The 18,247-nt window shown below is 52.0% G+C and overlaps 1 protein-coding gene across 2 annotated transcripts in view; it reads right to left on the bottom strand.

The window, feature by feature from the left end:
• The window catches only part of LOC140426801 (uncharacterized), a 140,369-nt gene extending 138,761 nt beyond the window's left edge, over nucleotides 1-1,608 (bottom strand). The window contains exon 1 of one of the 2 annotated variants that reach the window (XM_072511989.1): nucleotides 1,437-1,608. The gene's annotated coding sequence lies outside the window, so the exon portion shown is untranslated. Of the gene's footprint in view, nucleotides 1-785; nucleotides 1,172-1,436 lie in introns of those variants that run through there. The other variant, XM_072511990.1, reaches the window with a different exon arrangement.
• Nucleotides 1,609-18,247: the final 16,639 nt, after the last annotated feature.

The raw sequence follows: 18,247 nt of genomic DNA on the forward strand, positions 1-18,247 counted from the left end.
ACATTCGCATCGACTAAGTCAGCCTTTCTTTGAATGATCGTTACTTTTCAGAGTAAGCAAAAAAAAAAGGATCTGTGGTACGACGTCCTCATCCTCACTGCTTCTGCTGTTCCTGTAACTTAACTCATTTTCTCTGTGCGTGTCTTACTGTTTTGAGCCAGCCACCTTCTCGGAGATAAGAAAATAAGCACTTGATAATTGTGCTGTAAAATCACCTGAAACCTGTGTCCCAAATTCATGAACCTCAGCATTGGGAAAGGACAATTGTGCTGAATGTCAAAATGTAAGATAAACAAAGAATTAGGAAGTGGGAAACAAGCCAACACAAAATTCTGGAAAGTAACAAAAAACTTTGCAACGCCTCGGGATTACAGATAAATTAGGGCTTCAAAACAATATCCCCACATTATGTGTTTAGACTAATTGCCCAAATACTTGCTTCACATAAATTAAGACATAACTAACACGAAATGCAAGATCTATTGTAAAACAAAAACTAAACAATGTTCAGGTGAATACAGCATACAGTGCACCATAGGCCAACTATGATCAGGTGGCACCCATTGGACGGTATAGATGTTAACTTGTTAAATTTAAAATTGGCATTCTAAGAAAAATTAGTATTTTTAATAGAAAAACTGCAAATATGAGTTAACATTCTGAACAGAGAGCAGAAATAGTCTTTTGGTAATTTCTACCAAGCATTGGGCCTGTCTCCCTGACAATGTCCCACAATCTTACTCTACACCAGCATCTGTCCCAATAACAATGCTTCGCATTCCTACCTTCCCTCAGTAGGGGTATTCCAATAATGCATCTACCTCACACTGTGTATTTGTCTCTCCAGTGAAGGTATCCTTGGAGTACCTGCATCACTGCCCCCCTCAAAAGGTTGTCACAGCCCCTTCAGCAGTCTGTCAGTACTCCTCTCAGTGGGGGTATGAATGCCACCCTATAATGGGGGCACTATTGCCTCCCTCAGTCAGGATAGTCCTGCTTTCCTCAATGATGCCACCCTTCAGTGGGTGTATTAATGACCTTTCAGTGGGGTATTACTGCCCTCTTTAGTAGGGATATCATTGCCCCATAAAAGGGGATATTATAAAAGGGGCCACCTCAGTTGGGAGTATTATTCCCTGCTTTGGTGGGGTATTATTAACCCCCCGCGAGCAGGGGTACTACTCTCCCCTGAATGGAGGTATTATTGCTCCCCTCAGTGGGGTATTATTGGCCCTCCCCTAGCTTCCTTCATTTTTCCTCCGGAATTGATACAAAATGGTGGCGGCTCTGCCCCACAGCTGACAAACCGCCATTTAATGTCAATCGGGCAGAACACGAACACACTCCCTTTGGCCCTTCGGTGGCATCAGCAATCCCGATATAAACTGCGGGAATTTAAAGCTGCCCTCAAGCCCCCTCTCCAGTCACTTTCCTACCTTTTCAAGCGGCTGCGGCCAGGCCTGACAAAGCCCCACACTGCACCGCGCAGCTCCTGCTTGCCAGGAATCCCACAGTGCACCGCGCGGCTCCTGCTTGCCAGGACCCCCGCAGTGCACCGCGCGGCGCCTGCCTGCTAGGAATCCCACACTGCACGGCACGGCACCTGCTTGCCCGGACTCCCATATGGCACCGCGTCGTCTCCTGCTTGCCTGGAATCCCACACTGCACCGCGCAGCTCCTGCTTGCCAGGAATCCCACAGTGCATCGCGCAGCTCCTGCTTGCCAGGAGTCCCACACTGCACCGCGCGGCACCTGCCTGCTCGGAATCCCACACTGCACGGCACGGCACCTGCTTGCCTGGACTCCCATATGGCACCGCGTGGTCTCCTGCTTGCCAGGAATCCCACACTGTACCGCGTGGCCTCCTGCTTGCCAAGACTCCGACAATGGCTCCTCTTGTGGATTATGCAGTGAGTCTGGTGTCTGACTCTTCCTCATCTGATTCACTTTTCTCCGTGAAGTAAATGTGTGGAAGATAGAAACAGTACAGTAGTAACCCCTCCATCCCATCCTAGCAATCAGTCAGATTATGGCTGCTTTTGCTCCATAATCCCTTAATATCTTTAGGTAACAAAAAACTATCAATGTCAGATCTAAAATGATACAGCATGAACTGCAAAAGAGTACAATGAACAATACAGCACAGGAACAGGCTCTTCGGCCCCTCCAAGGCTGCACCGACCATGGTACCTGCCTAAACTAAAACCGTTGGCACTAACAAGAGTCCATATCCTTCCATTCCCACCCTATTCATATATTTGTCTAGATGCCGCTTAAATGCCGCTATCGTACGTGCCCCCACCACTTCCCCAGGCAGCGCGTTCCATATATTAGACTTCCCAATCCTCTGGCTTCCCGCTAATGCTCGCCACCTTGTATGCCCTTTTTCTTTTATGCTGTCCCTGACTTGCCTCATCAGCCATTGTTGCCTCGTCCTCACCTTAGCATGTTTCTTCCTCCTTGGGATGAATTTACATTGTGCCTCCCAAATAACCCCCAAAATCTCCTGCCATTGCTATTCCACTGTTTCCCCTGCTAGGCTCCCCTTCCAATCAACTCTAGTCGGCTCCTTCCTCACGTCTTTGTATTGTAAAGATTTTCGAAGAAAAATATCAATTCAACAATTCACAAGTACATCATTAAACTTAGAAATGGAGTTGAGATTTGTGCATTTTGAATAACCCGATGAAAGTTTTGTCAAATAATCTTGCTTTCTCGGGATTCTGAGTGAAAAGGAAGAGATCCTGTAGGAGATCCCCATATTGCACATGTATCAATTGATATATGTCACCCCGAAGGACCACAACTCCCGGAATTGGCTGCAAATATAATGTTGGAAATCTGAAATTAAAATTGAAAATGTTGGTAATGCTCAGCAGGCTCTGCAGCATTTGTGACCAGAACAGATCATTTGGATGTGGATCATCTGTCAAAACAATATTAGAAAATGTATGACTGATGAACAGCATTTAATAAAGGCAGAACAAAGAAAGACAAGAGGGTAAACAAACATACACACGTCGGAAAAGAGCATATGAATTAGGAGCAGGGCCAACCTGCTCTGCCATTAAACAAGGTCATGGCTGATTAGATTGAGGCCTCAACTCTATTTTCCTGTCTAGCCTCTATAACCATTGGCTCTCTTGTCAATTGCGAATCTATCTAACAGCCTTAAAAATATTCACTAGAATAATCTGTAAAATGCTCAGTTAGAAATAGTTAATCAGGTACATGACATTGATGTGAAACAATAAGAGTCAAATGAGAAGAGATATAGATAGGGTAAATTCATGGACAACAAGGTGGCAGGTGGAGTATAATGTGGGAAGTACGAGGTTATTCACTTTGGTCGTAAGAAGAGTAACGCAAAATTTTTTTTTAAAGACGTGCGGTAAATGTTGATGTCAGGTGCACTCACACAAGGAACACAGAAAGGTAACATAAAGGTGCAGCAAGCAATGAGGAAAGCAAATGGCATATTGGCCTTTATTGCAAAATATTGGGAGTATAAAAATCAATATGTTTTGGTGCGGTAGTGCAAGGCTTTCGTGAGACCACACCCGGAATATTGTGCGCAATTTTGGTCTCCAGATTTAAGGAAGGATATCCTTGCATTGGCGGCAGTACAGTGGAGGTGCACTAGATTGGTCCCTGGGATGAGAAGATTGTTCGATAATGGCATGATGGATAAATTGGATCTAGATTCTATGGTGTTCAGAAAAATCACAGTGGAACATTCATGATTGTGAAGGGACTTGGCAGGGAAGATTCTAGAAGGTAGTTCGCCCTGGCTAGGGAATCGAGAAATCCCCTGACTCAAAGGACTGTGAATCATTGGACTTCTCTACTCTACAGAGTTGTGGATGCTCCATCATTGAATATATATCAGGCTGAGATGGACAGATTTTTGGAGTGGGAAATTCTGACAGGACTGGAAATTCACACCCAAAGTCAATGGACTCTTGGCCACTCTCCAAATTTTCCAGTCCCACCTGGGACAATTCCCACAACTGGCAGGACTGTAAAATACCAGTCACCTCTCGAGGAATCAGGGAATATAGGGAGTGAGCAGGAAAGTGGAATTGGAACCCAAGAGCAGCCATGGTCGAAATTAAATGGCACTTCAAAATTATATGAAAGGCAAAGTATTAAAAACAGAAAATACTGGGAATTCTCAGCAGGTCACAGGATCAGCATTTCAGCTGAGAATGATCATCAACCTGAACTCTATTTTTGCTCTCGCTGCAGATGCAGTCAAACCTGTTGAGTATTTTCAGAATTTTCTGTTTGTTATTTCCTAGTAAAGTCACCATAGTCCCAGACTACCATAGGCTGCTTTCTCCTTTGAGGGGGAGAGCTGACTGGTGATGATTTAACCTGAGGATTACCACACTTCAGGCGAGGGGCAGGGTTAGGAAGGCGGGGCCTTCAGGATAAACTCAGCCAGTACTGTTGGCTTTGCGCTGCATCGCAAACCAGCTATCCAACCAACTGACCTAAACGTTATTATCTGTTTTGTTGTGTTTTGGTCTTTATTGTATCTCTCCCAGTCACAAGGCTCTGTGTTTTAAATTTTTCTTTTCAAGAACTCGGTCTTTTTATGATCGTTATTTGATCAATTTCCAAACACTGTAAGGGTGCTGGTAAAATCTAGCTCATTGCTCATTATTATATTTGATGTTAGTTTTAGGACATTTTGTTGCAGAAAACTATCATGAAGACATTCAAAAAATTCACTCCTTCTCTGATACATGTTATTAGAGTGTTCACCCTAATCTGCATGCAAGTTAAAATCCCCCATTAAAACCCATGCTGCTGTGACTACATGCTTGACTAATCTTTGTATTTCTACAATTTGACACTACCGATGCAACCAGTGGGTTTATCCGCTCCCACTATCGTCTGAAATCCTTTCCTGTTTCTTAATTCTACCTCTAAAGTCTCCATTTACCTCTCGATATAGACATTTTTTTATTCATTGTAGGGACGCATGCAGGCAACACTGGCTTGGCCTAATTGCCCTTGAGAATGTGGTAGTGAGACTTCCAGTTGCGGCTATGCTGAGCTAAGTCGCACGTTCGGCAGCTCCCGCCAGAAACGGACTTTTGGGCTCTTGTTAGGTGCCCCAGCGGCATTTGTTCGACGGTTCCCAGTGTGGGAAGGTGACAGTACAATTTCCCCGGCCCTGTATGGATTGGACCAGGAGCGGAGCGGTGAAAAAAGTGATTTTGGTGCAGCGAAAAGTGCGAGGGAGGAAAACCAAGATGGCGGCGGGTGGAGACCAGGCAGCGTGGGCGCAGTGGTCGCAAGAGCAGCAGGAGTTTCTCAAGCGCTGCTTCACAAAATTGAAAGCAGAGCTGCTGGAGCCGATGAAGGCTTCAATCGACAAGCTGGTCGAGACTCAGAAGGCCCAAGGGGCAGCGATCCGGGAGGTGCGGCAGAAGGCCTCGGAGAATGAGGACGATATATTGGGCCTGGCGGTGAAGGTAGAGGCGCACGAGGCGCTGCATAAGAAGTGGCAGGAGAAGTTCGAGGACATGGAGAATCGGTCGAGGAGGAAGAACCTGCGGATTCTGGGTCTCCCGGAGGGGCATACGTGGTCACGATGCTGAACACGTTGATGGGCGCGGGTGCCTTCCCGAGGCCCCTGGAGCTGGATGGGGCCCACCGAGTCCTGGCGAGGAGGCCCAAGTCTAACGAGCCGCCACGGGCGGTATTGGTGCGATTCCACCGTTTGGTGGACAGGGAGTGTGTCCTAAGATGGGCAAAAAAGGAGTGGAGCAGCAGGTGGGAGAATGCAAAGGTCCGTATATACCAGGACTGGAGCGCAGAGGTGGCCAAGAAGAGGGACGGGTACAATCGGGCGAAGGCGGTTCTGCATCGAAAAAGAGTGAAATTTTGGATGCTGCAGCCGGCGCGACTGTGGGTCACGTTTAAGGACCGGCACTATTACTTTGAGACGCCGGAGGAGGCGTGGACCTTTATCCAGGCCGAAAGGTTGGACACGGACTGAGGGTCGGTTGTGAGGGGATGTCGCGGGGGGAGGGGTACTGTGGTTACTGTGCTTTGGGGGATGTTCGGTTCCGTTCTGTACTGTTTCCTTGGGTGCTGGGTGGGGTAGGGTGAAACGGTTCGAAGTGGGGGTTTTGTGGGAGTGTGGGCGTCAGTGGTTGGAAAGACGGGGTCCGGTTGGGGGGGAGGGGAGGCGGGAGGCCTGAGGTAGGGGAGCTGTGATTAGGCCGCAAAAGGGAGCTGCGCCAGAGAGGGCGGGGCCGGTTTGATGGAAAGCGCGGGCTTTTTCCCGCGCTAGGGAAGGAAGGGGGCGGGGCCGGGGGAAGGGCGGTGTTGGAGAGGAACGCCCGCTGATGTACAGGAGGAGGAGGGGGGAGACTACCACACTGGGAGGTCGATGGAGTGGCGGGAGTGGCCGGGGTCAGCAGGAGTCAGCTGACTTACCGGAGTGCTTTGGGAGGAGCAACGCAGCTAGGGGGGGACCTAGCTGGTGGGGAGGTGGGGGGGGGGGGGGGGTAAACTGGGTTGCTGCTGCATTGGCCAAAGGGGAATTGGAGCTTGGAGAGAGAGTCAGGCGGGGGTCTGCCGCTGGGGGGAATGGAGAGTGCGGGAGGCGCAGGCACGTTGCTGGCCTAGAAAAGGGGCTGGCTAATCGGCAGGGGGGTGGGGGGGGGAAGTCCCCTGATACGGCTGGTAACTTGGGATGTGAGAGGCCTGAACGGGCCGGTCAAGAGGGCCCGTGTGTTCGCGCACCTGAAGGGACTGAAGGCAGATGTGGTTATGCTCCAGGAGATGCATTTGAGGGTGGCAGATCAGGTTAGGCTGAGAAAGAGGTGGGTAGGGCAGGTTTTCCACTCGGGGTTGGACGCAAAGAATCGAGGGGTGCCGATTTTGGTGGGGAAGCAGGTGTCGTTTGAGGCGATGAACATTGTGGCAGACAATGGAGGTAGGTACGTGATGGTGAGTGGTAAGCTGCAGGGGGTGCGGGTGGTCTTGGTGAATGTGTATGCCCCGAACTGGGACGATGCCGGATTTATGCGGCGCATGTTATGCCGGATTCCGGACCTGGAGGCAGGGAGCTTGATAATGGGGGGGGGGAACTTCAATACGGTACTGGATCCAGCATTGGCCCGCTCCAGGTCCAGGACGGGTAAGGGGCCAGCGGCGGCCAAGGTGCTGAGGGGGTTTATGGACCAGATGGGAGGAGTGGACCCATGGAGGTTTGTCAGGCCGGGGGCCAGGAAATGTTCTTTTTTTTCCCACGTCCATAAATACTACTCCCGGATAGACTTCTTCGTTATGAGCAGGGCACTAATCCTGAGGGTGGAGGACACGGCGTATTCGGCCATAGCCATCTCAGACCATGCCCCGCATTGGGTGGAGCTGGAGCTAGGGGAGGAGAGGGACCAGCACCCGCTGTGGCGCCTGGATGTGGGCTTGCTGGCGGATGAGGAGGTGAGCGGGCGGATCCGGGGGTGCATTGAAAGATACCTAGAGGTGAACGATAATGGGGAGGTGCAGGTGGGTGTGGTCTGGGAGGCGCTGAAGGCGGTGATTAGGGGAGAGCTAATCTCCACTAAGGTCCACAAGGAGAGGAAGGAGAGGAGGGAGAGGGAGAGGTTGGTGGGGGAGATTCTAAGGGTGGATAGGAGGTATGCAGAGGTCCCCGAGGAGGGACAACTCAAGGAGCGACAAAGCCTCCAGGCCGAGTTCGACCTGTTGACCACCAAGAAGGCAGAGGTGCAGTGGAGGAAAGCGCAAGGGGCGGTGTATGAATACGGGGAGAAGGCTAGCCGGATGTTGGCACACCAGCTTTGGAAGCGGGAGGCAGCGATGGAGATTGGGGGAGTTAGGGATAAAGGGGAGAACACGGTGCGGAGTGCGGTAGGAATAAAGGGGTATTTAGAGACTGTTATGAGGGGCTGTATAGGTCTGAGGCCCCGACGGAGGAGGGGGGGATGCGTCGATTTTGGATCGGCTGAGGTTCCTGAGGGTGGAGGAGGAGGCAGGTGGCTGGGCTTGGGGCACCGATAGGGCTGGAGGAGCTGACTAAGGGGCTGAGTAGTATGCAGGCGGGGAAGGCACTGGGGCCAGATGGGTTCCCGGTGGAATTTTACCGGAAGTACATGGACCTGCTGGGCCCTCTATTAGTGAGAACTTTCGATGCGGCGAGGGAGGGGGGAGGTAGGGCCCCCCCACGATGTCCAGGGCGCTGATCCCGCTGATCTTGAAGCGGGACAAGGACCCATTACAGTGTGGGTCGTAAAGGCCAATCTCGCTCCTCAACGTGGAAGCGAAGCTGTTAGTGAAGGTGTTGGCTACCAGAATTGAGGACTGTGTCCCGGGAGTGATCCACGAGGACCAGACGGGTTTTGTGAAGGGAAGGCAGCTGAATACCAATGTGCGGAGGCTCCTTAACGTAATCATGATGCCTGCAGTGGAGGGGGAAGCGGAGATAGTGGCGGCGATGGACGTGGCGAAGGCCTTCGATAGGATGGAGTGGGGGTACCTTTGGGAAGTGTTGAGGAGGTTTGGGTTCAGGGAGGGGTTCATTAGTTGAGTTAGGCTACTTTACAAAGCCCCGGTGGCGAGTGTGGCCACGAATCGGAGAAGGTCGGAATACTTTTGGCTGTACCGGGGGACGAGGCAGGGGTGCCCCCTAGCCCCCTTGCTATTTGCATTGGCAATTGAGCCTTTGGCTATGGCTTTGAGGGAGTCCAGGAACTGGAGGGGGCTCCCGGAGGGGGGGGGGAGGAACACCGGGTATCGTTGTATGCTGATGACCTGTTACTGTATGTTGCGGACCCAGTGGGGGGGATGCCGGAGGTGATGCGGATCCTCAGGGAGTTTGGGGACTTTTCCGGGTATAAGCTCAACTTGGGGAAGAGTGAGCTCTTCCTGGTACACCCAGGGGACCAGGGAAGGGGGATAGACGAGCTTCCATTGAAGAGGGCGGAAAGGAGTTTTCGGGCTACCAGGGAGGCAAAGGCCAGTATCTCGGCCTCTTTCACTTCCTGCACTCCCGGATCCTCTGACACCCCAAAGATCGCTACTGTTGGACTCGCCTTCACCCGAGTGTCCAAAATCCTATACATCACCCTTGCAAACCCCTGCCAGAATTCTTTAAGTGCCGGGCATGCCCAAAACATATGGGCATGATTTGCCGGACTCCCTGCACACCTCGGGCACCTGTCCTCCACCCCAAAAAACTTACTCATTCTTGCCGCCGTTATATGCGCCCAATGCACCACCTTAAATTGAATTAAGCTGAGCCTGGCACATGATGAGGAGGAGTTCACCCTGCCCAGGGTGTCGGCCCACAGGCCCTCATCCAGCTCCTCGCCCAGCTCCTCCTCCCACTTAACCTTCAATTCCTCCACTGAGGCTTCCTCCACCTCCTGATATATGTCCGACACCCTCCCCTCCCCTACCCAGATGCCAGACACCACCCTATCCTGGATCCTACGTGGGGGCAGCCGCAGGAATGTCCCCACCAGCTTTCTAAGAAAGTCCCGAACCTGGAGGTACCTGAACGCATTCCCCGGGGGCAGGCCGAACCTCTCCTCCAGCGCCTGCATGCTGGGGAAAGTCCTGTCTATAAACAGGTCCCTCATCCTAATACCTGCCCTATACCAGCCTTGGAAGCCCCCATCCATCCTACCCGGAGCAAATCTATGGTTATTCCGTATCGGGGTCCTCACAGAGGCCCCCTCCTCCTGCCTGTGTCTCCTCCACTGCCCCCAAATCCTCAATGCCGCCGCCACCACCGGACTTGTGGTATATCGCGCCGGTGAGAACGGCAGCGGAGCCGTGACTAGTGCCCCTAGGCTGATGCCTTTGCATGACGCCGCTTCCAGCCGCCCCCCTGCCGCCGCCTCCTCCATCATCCACTTCCTAATCATGGCCACATTGGCCACCCAATAATAGCTGCAGATGTTCGGCAGAGCCAGCACCCCCCGGCTATGCTCCATGAATAATGAATATCCCCCCGCCCGCGGCTATGCTCCAAGATGCCCTTTTAACTCGCGGGGTTTTATTCGCCCACACAAATCCTGTAACAATCCTATTCACCCACTTAAAAAAGGACTTGGAGATGAAAATGGGGAGGCACTGAAAGACGAAGAGGGACCTGGGGAGAACCGTCATCTTCACAGTCTGCACCCGTCCGCCAGGGAAAGCGGGAGCATAACCCACCTTTTAAACTCTCCCTCCATCTGCTCCACGAGCCGGGTTAAGTTGAGCCTGTGCAGGGCATCCCAGTTCCTGGCCACTTGTATCCCCAAGTACCGAAAGCTCCTCTCCACTATCTTGAGCGGGAGCTCACTCAGTCTCTCCTCCTGGCCCCTAGCGTGGACCACGAACAGCTCACTCTTCCCCACGTTCAATTTATACTCCGAGAAACTCCCAAAGTCCCTCCCCCATCCCCTCTAGCGCATCCGAAATGTACAACAACAGGTCATCCGCGTAGAGGGAGACCCGGTGTTCCTCCCCCCCGCGCACCAGTCCCCTCCAATCCCCCAAAGTCCTGTGCGCAATGGCCAACGGCTCGATTGCCAGGGCAAACAGCAATGGGGACAGGGGACACCCCTGCCTCGTCCCCCGGTGCAGCCTGAATACTCCGACCTTAGCCGGTTTGTGGACACACTCGCTACAGGGGCCTGATACAGCCACTTGACCCATCCTATGAATCCCTCACCGAATCCAAACCTGCCTAACGCCTCCCACAGATACTCCCACTCCACCCTGTCAAAGGCCTTCTCCGCGCCCATTGCAGCCACCACCAACTGAGGCTTTATTGGTATCAGATGTGTAGCCTCCCACAGCAGCTGGCGAAATGGCTGCAAGCTGGAGGACACACATATTTATACCCCGCCTCCTGGGCGGAGCCAGCAGGCAAGGGCCACAGGCGTACCTGTAGTGCAGGTTCTACCGTAAATCCTCTAATATAATAAGTACAACCGTGGTTTACCACATTCACCCCCTGTTAAAATTGAGTCCGGCGGGGGTTGTGGATAACTATATACAATCATGATTTTAATATTCACAGAGCAAAACAAATGTCTTTAGGCGTTCGGTGGATCAGAGGGTCAGCACCGCGGTCCAGGGCTTTGATGGTCCTTTGAGAGCGACAAAGTGGCGACGGTGATGTTGGTGCTAATCTGGTCGAAGGTGACTCCGGGAGCGTGCCAAAATCCTCTTCGTCGATGGGCATGGGCAGGGGGAGGACGGACGGTCCTGGGGGGGGGTGGGGGGGTGGTGTTGTGAGCAACGGGGGAAGGGGAGGGTGGCGCCGGGGGCAACAGGGGTGGTGTGGGGGTGGAACCTGCTGGTGCCAGGTCCCTGAGGGAGACAGTATCCTGGTGGCCGTCGGGGAACGCCACGTAGGTGTACTGGGGGTTTGCGTGGAGCAAGTGTACCCTCTCCACCAACGGGTCCACCTTGTGGAGTCGCACATGTTTACGGAGAAGCACGGTTCCCGGAGCCGTGAGCCGAGTCGGGAGCGACACCCCGGATGTGGACTTCCTGGGGAAGGCAAAAAGACGTTCATGCGGTGTACTGTTAGTAGCAGTGCAGAGTAATGAGCGAATGGAATGTAGTGCATCAGGGAGGACCTCTTGCTAGCGGGAGGTCGGGAGATTTCTGGACCGTAGGGCCAGCTGGACGGCCCTCCATACAGTCCCATTCTCCCTTTCTACCTGTCCGTTTCCCCGGGTGTTGTAGCTTGTCGTTCTGCTGGAGGCGATACCCCTGCTGAGCAGGAACTGACGCAGCTCATCACTCATGAATGAGGATCCCCTGTCACTGTGGATGTAGACGGGGAAAGCGAACAGAGTGAAGATCGAATTGAGGGCTTTAATGACGGTGGCAGACGCCATGTCGGGACAAGGGATGGCGAAGGGGAACCGGGAGTATTCGTCGATCACACTGAGGAAATATATGTGACGATGGGTGGAGGGGAGGGGGCCTTTGAAGTCCATGCTGAGGCGTTCAAAGGGGCGGGAGGTCTTCACCAGGCGTGCGCGGTCCGGCCGGTAGAAGTGCGGCTTGCACTCCGCACAGACCTGGCAGTCCCTGGTGACTGTCCTTACTTCCTCAACGGAGTAGGGCAAATTTCATGCCTTAATGAAGTGGTACAACCGTGTGACCCCTGGGTGACAAAGGCTGTCGTGCAGGGTACTGCGCTGGCACACATACCTCGGGATAGGATGTCTGGGGGCTCGTTGAGTTTGCCGGGGCGATACCTAATCTCGTAATTATAGGTGGAGAGGTCGATTCTCCATCGCAAGATTTTATCATTTTTGATCTTGCCCCGCTGTACATTATCGAACATGAAGGCTACCGACCGTTGGTCAGTGAGGAGAGTGAATCTCCTGCCGGCCAGGTAATGCCTCCAATGCCGCACAGCTTCAACGATAGCTTGGGCCTCCTTTTCGACGGATGAGTGCCAAATTTCAGAGGCATGAAGGGTACAGGAAAAGAATGCCACCGGCCTGCCTGCCTGGTTGAGGGTGGCGGCAAGGGCGATGTCTGATGCGTTGCTTTCTACTTGGAAGGGCAGCGTTTCATCTACAGCGTGCAATGTGGCCTTGACAATGTCAGCTCTGATCCGGGCGAAGGCCTGTTGGGCCTTGGCCGTCAGGGGAAACTGGGTGGACTGTATGAGTGGGCGGGCCTTGTCCGCATAGTTTGGGACCCACTGTGCGGAATATGAAAAGAATCCCAGGCAGCGTTTGAGGGCCTTGGGGCAGTGGGGGAGGGGGAGTTCCATGAGGGGGCGCATGCGTTCGGATTCGGGCCCCAGAACTTTGTTCTGGACTACGTAGCCGAGGATGGCTAAGCCGTTCGTGCTGAACACGCACTTCTCCTTGTTGTAAGTGAGGTTTAGGAGAGTCGCAGTGTGGAGAAATTTAGCGAGGTTGGCGTCGTGGTCCTGCTGATCATGGCCGCAGATGGTCACATTGTCTAGGTACGGAAACGTGGCCCGCAAGCTGTACCGGTCGACCATTCGGTCCATCTCCCTTTGGAAGACCGAGACCCCGTTAGTGACGCCGAAGGGGACCCTAAGGAAGTGATATAGAGGGCCATCTGCCTCGAAGGCGGTGTATGGACAGTCCGATGGGGAACTGGTGGTAGGCAGATTTCAGGTCCACCGTTGAGAAGATCCGGTACTGTGCAATCTGGTTAACCATGTCAGATATGCGTGGGAGGGGGTACGCGTCGAGCTGCGTGTACCTGTTGATGGTCTGGCTGTAGTCCACGACCATTTGGTGTTTCTCCCCAGATTTAACCACTACCACTTGAGCTCTCCAGGGGCTGTTGCTGGCCTCGATGATGCCTTCCCGAAGCAACCGCTGGACTTCGGACTTATCCAGGGTGCTCCTGGTGGCGATGGGTTTGCAATCTGGAGTTAGATTAGCAAAGAAGGAAGGTGGGTCGACCTTTAGGGTCGCGAGACCGCACACAGTAAGGGGTGGTAAGGGTCCGCCAAATTTAAGGGTTAGGCTCTGGAGGTTGCACTTGAATTCCAAGCTGAGGATAAGTGCAGCGCAGAGGTTAGGGAAAACGTAGAGGCGGAAGCGTGGAAATCTACGCCCTGGAATGTGAGCGTGACCGTACAGTACCCCCGGATCGCTACGCCATTGAATCCGGATTTTTTGATTGGCGGGGTGTATCGTGAGGGAGCAGCGCCTTACTGTATCCGGGTGTATAAAGCTCTCAGTGCTCCCGGAGTCCAGCAGGCAGGAGGTCACATGCCCGTCGACTTTCACGCTGGTGGATGCGTTGGTCAGGTTATGCGGGCGAGACTGGTCGAGTGACATGGAGGCGCGCCTTGGTTGGTTGTCGGGTAATGGGGCGGCCGTTGAGTTCCGATCTTGGAACACTGGTGGCGTCCATGTGCTGAGGGGTAGACAAGATGGCGGCGCCCGGAGATCTTGGGGGTTACAAAATGGCGGCGCCCATGGAACGCACGTTGCGGGGGTGGAGTAAGATGGCAGCACCCATGAAACGCATGTGTTGCGCGGAGGGGAAGATGGCAGCGCCCACTGATCGCACATGGTCTGGGGGGAGGAGAAGATGGCGGCGCCCATTGTCTGTGACTGGAGGGTGTGGGGGCGATCACGGCCACTGAGCGGGCCTGGCACACTGCGGCGAAGTGGCCCTTCTTCCCGCAGGCGGGCCGGGCAGCATTGGCGGGGGTGCTTTTGCTGGCCGCAAAAGTAGCATCGGGGCCCCCGGGGTTTGCTGGCTGACGTATAGCGCAGGTGTATTGGGTGGGCAGTGCCTCCGCAGGGGCGGCTGTCTGTGAGGTCCATGAAGTGTAGGAGGGGTGGGCCACGCGGTTGGGGGCGTAGGACTGGACGTTGCACAGGGCGAACACCATGGAGAGCGCTAGCATTTTAGTCTCTGCGAGATCGCGCGTGGCCCCTTCTAGGAGCCGCTGACGTATGATATCTGACCCAATTCCTGTCACAAAGGCATCCCTCATAAGGAGGTCTGAGTGTACCTTCGCTGTAACGTCCTGGCAGTCACAGTCCCGGACTATTGGGATTCGGGCCCTCCAGAAGTCTTCTATGGACTCACCCGGTAGTTGAGAACGAGTTGCGAGCGTGTGCCGGAGTCAAGTCATGGCTTCGGCGTAGTTTGGCACATCCTGGATCAGCGGGAAGACTTTGGAGCTCAGCCTGGAATATAGGATCTTCTGAGCCTCCGGAACAGGGGTTGGTGCCGCGTTGATATAAGCTTCAAAGCAAGCTAGCCAGTGCTGGAAGTCCTTTCTGGCATCGCTTGAGTGCGGATCCAGCTGCAGGCAATCTGGTTTAATCCGGAGGTATATATAGGCGGGGTATAAGAACCCGGTTTACTCCCCGCAGCTGCATTCTGTGACTGAGCTGCTGGGGAACAAGTCTGAACAAATCTGCTCAATAAAGCCTCGATTGAAGTTCTCTACGTCTCGCCTCGTGTGTGATCGATGGTGCTACACTGAGGCTTTACTGGTATCAGATACATGGCCTCCCACAGCAGCTGGCGAAATGGCTGCGAGCTGGAGGACACGCATATTTATACCCCGCCTCCTGGGCGGAGCCAGCAGGCGGGGGCCACCAGGCGAACCTGTACTGCAGGTTCTACCTACATCCTCTAATATAAGTACAACCGTGGTTTACCACAATAACTTCACGTAGAACTCCCTGAAGACTTCATTGACCCTCCCTGGGCTCAACACAATGTTGCCTTCCTTATGTCGCACTCCCCCAATCGCTCTAGCCGCCTCCCTCTTGCGCAGCTGGTGTGCCAGCATCCTACTCGCCTTCTCCCCATACTTGTAGACTGCCCCTTTCACTTTCCTTAACTGCCTTCGCCTTCCCCGTGGTCAGCAAGTTGAACTCCGCCTGCAGTTTCCGGTGTTCGTTCAGCAGCCCACCCTCTGGGGCCTCCGCGTATCTCCTGTCTACCCTGAATATCTCTCCCACCAGCCTCTCCCTCTCCGCCCTCTCCTTCGTCTCTCTGTGGGACCTGATGGAGATTAACTCTCTTCTAACGACTGCCTTCAAAGCCTCCCACACCACTGCCACCGTTACCTCCCCTGTGTCATTCGCTCCCACATAGTTCTCAATGCTCCTCCTTATCCGCCCACACACCTCTACATCCGCCAGCAGCCCCACATCCAGTCTCCAGAGAGGGCGCTTACCCCGCTCTGCCCCCAGCCGCAGGTCCAGCCAGTGCGGGGCATGGTCCGAGACCGCAATGGCAGAGTAGGTGTCAAGCTTCTTGATTGTTGTTGGAGCTGCACTCATCTCGGCAAGTGACTTGTGCCTTGTAGGTGATGGACACGCTTTGGGAAGTCAGGAGGTGAGTTACTCATTACAGAATTACTAGCCTCCGACCTGGTCTTGTAGCCGTGGTATTTACATGGCTAGTCCAGTTCAGTTTCCGATCAATGATAATCCCTCCCAGAGTGTTGATATGTCCTTGAGTAAAATAAAGTTGCCATAGTCCCAGATGACCATAGGCTGCTTTCCTTTTTGAGGGGGGGAGCTGACTGGTGGTGATTTAACACGGTGGTGATTTAACAGAGGGTCACCACACTTCAGGCGAGGGCCAGGGTTGAAAAGCCAGAGCCTTCATGAATAACCTCAGCCAGTACAGTAATGGAACTCATGCTGTTGGTCTTGCTCTGCATCATTGCATGCAGCCAACTGAGCTAAATTGGCTCCCAACCTCTAGCCTCTATCAGTGAAGCAATTTCATCCTTCGTCATTAAGGCTACTCCTCTCCCTCTACCAGTTTCCCTGTATTTCCTCCAGAGTTTATAGCCTTGTGTGTGTAGTTTCCAGTTATTATAATCTTGTAAGCAGATCTCAGCCATGGTTAGTTGTCGGATCCTCCCATTTAATTTGCGCCTACAATTCACTAATTTTGTTCCTTATACTCAGTGTGTTGGTAGAAAGAATGTTAATTGCATTATACACCCCAACCTGGCACCCTGCTATAAGGCAGTCCATGAGTTCCATATCTTGTAAATGTATTATTATGTAAGACCAATTACAATGAGGTCCTTCCAAAAGCATCAAACCAGTAACCAGAGAAATGCAGAACAGCGGATGAACTGGTTAAAATGGCCTCCTGAACAGATAAATCATCAGATTTAATGTAAGAAAAGGATGCCTGGTAACAAAACAAAAGGCAATCAATTCAAAGAAAAACAATTTTATTTCTTCAGATAACAAAAAGGTTAATAAGGCAGCATGGTGGCACAGTGGTTAGCACTGCTGCCTCACGGCACCGAAGTCCAGGTTCGATCCTGGCTCTGGGTCACTGTCCGTGTGGAGTTTGCGCATTCTCCCCGTGCTTGCATGGGGTTCGCCCCCACAACCCAAAGATGTGCAGGGTAGGTGGATTGGCCACGCTAACTTGCCCCTTAATTGGAAAAAATGATTGGGTACTCTAAATTTATTTTTTAAAACCAAAATGGTTAATATACACATACAATCAGACTATTTAAATCCACAGTTGGTCAGCTCTCGCTAAAATGGATTATACAAAATTCCACAAAATCATATTCTATTTATTGAACAGATGGACTCATTTTTTATTGAAGATTTTCCATTTTCAAATAACACAACAAAACCACAGGAATCGTGCAACACAGCAAAAATGTCTCAACATACATAGATATAGAGGAGGGCAGAAGAACAGCAATACAGTTGGTCCAATACAATCACTAAACTCTACTTGGTGCTTCTATGCTGCCATGATATCCACATCAGCATATCGGAGAGATGGATAAAGCCATGGAAACATGGTAAAATGGTGCACACCCTCCCACACGGCGATTGCTCACAACGAGCACGCGAGTTCAGAAAAAGATCTTTGTGCCATGTTTGGCCGTGCACCAGAACATATCTCCCTCAACTCCAGCAGCACCTCTCGGATATCAGACTTGTCTGTACCCTTGCAGGAGCTGAAAGGGGACTCAGGGCAAAAGACAGTTAGACCAAAGTAGCTGGGACAACGAGTAAGACATAGATGACAGCATTAAGCAATGTGGCACATACTTCAGCTATTTTACTAAACAAAGACTATGAAATAAACAATAGAAAATGTATTCCCTGAGCATAGGCACATACGGCAATTATTAACAATTAAACATATAGTCTTAAAGCATTGTAGTAATGAAACATAAATCTTTGTTAATAGTAAAATGCTCGCAAGGCATAATGGGAATAAGCCAACTAAAGTTATTCACATTATTCAGGGAAGAGGAGCCACATATAATACAGTCTGTTCAGCAGAAAGCATCTCTTATTAGCAGCCCCAGACAGTCCTGATAAATATAGACAATAGCTTTGGTCAGGAACAAGGTTAAAATGGAAAGGATTGTATATACAAAGAATCAAGGACAGCTGATCTGAAAAAAAACATCAGGAGATCATGAGTAAGACCCTAAAGGCCCACAAGCTGATCACACAGTCCCAAGTTGCCCAGTGGTGAAGTCCATTGGTCAATGTATGTAATCTATAACAGTAACGATTGGATCATGTCCAGCGAAGGTGGGCTATCAGCCTTTTGAAAATTGTATAAGTACTGAACTAAGAACAACGTAAATTCAGAGTCAATCTGGTACTGTCCCAGGTTGCTCTCCGACGTAAGCTGGCCAAACTTGGAAAATAAAGGCCATCTTTAACCAGAGTTCTGTCTCCGAGATTCTTTGTCTTCGCTGAGCCGCAATTAAGAA

The sequence above is a fragment of the Scyliorhinus torazame genome, chromosome 7, assembly GCF_047496885.1.
Source record: "Scyliorhinus torazame isolate Kashiwa2021f chromosome 7, sScyTor2.1, whole genome shotgun sequence".
Lineage (NCBI taxonomy): Eukaryota > Metazoa > Chordata > Chondrichthyes > Carcharhiniformes > Scyliorhinidae > Scyliorhinus > Scyliorhinus torazame.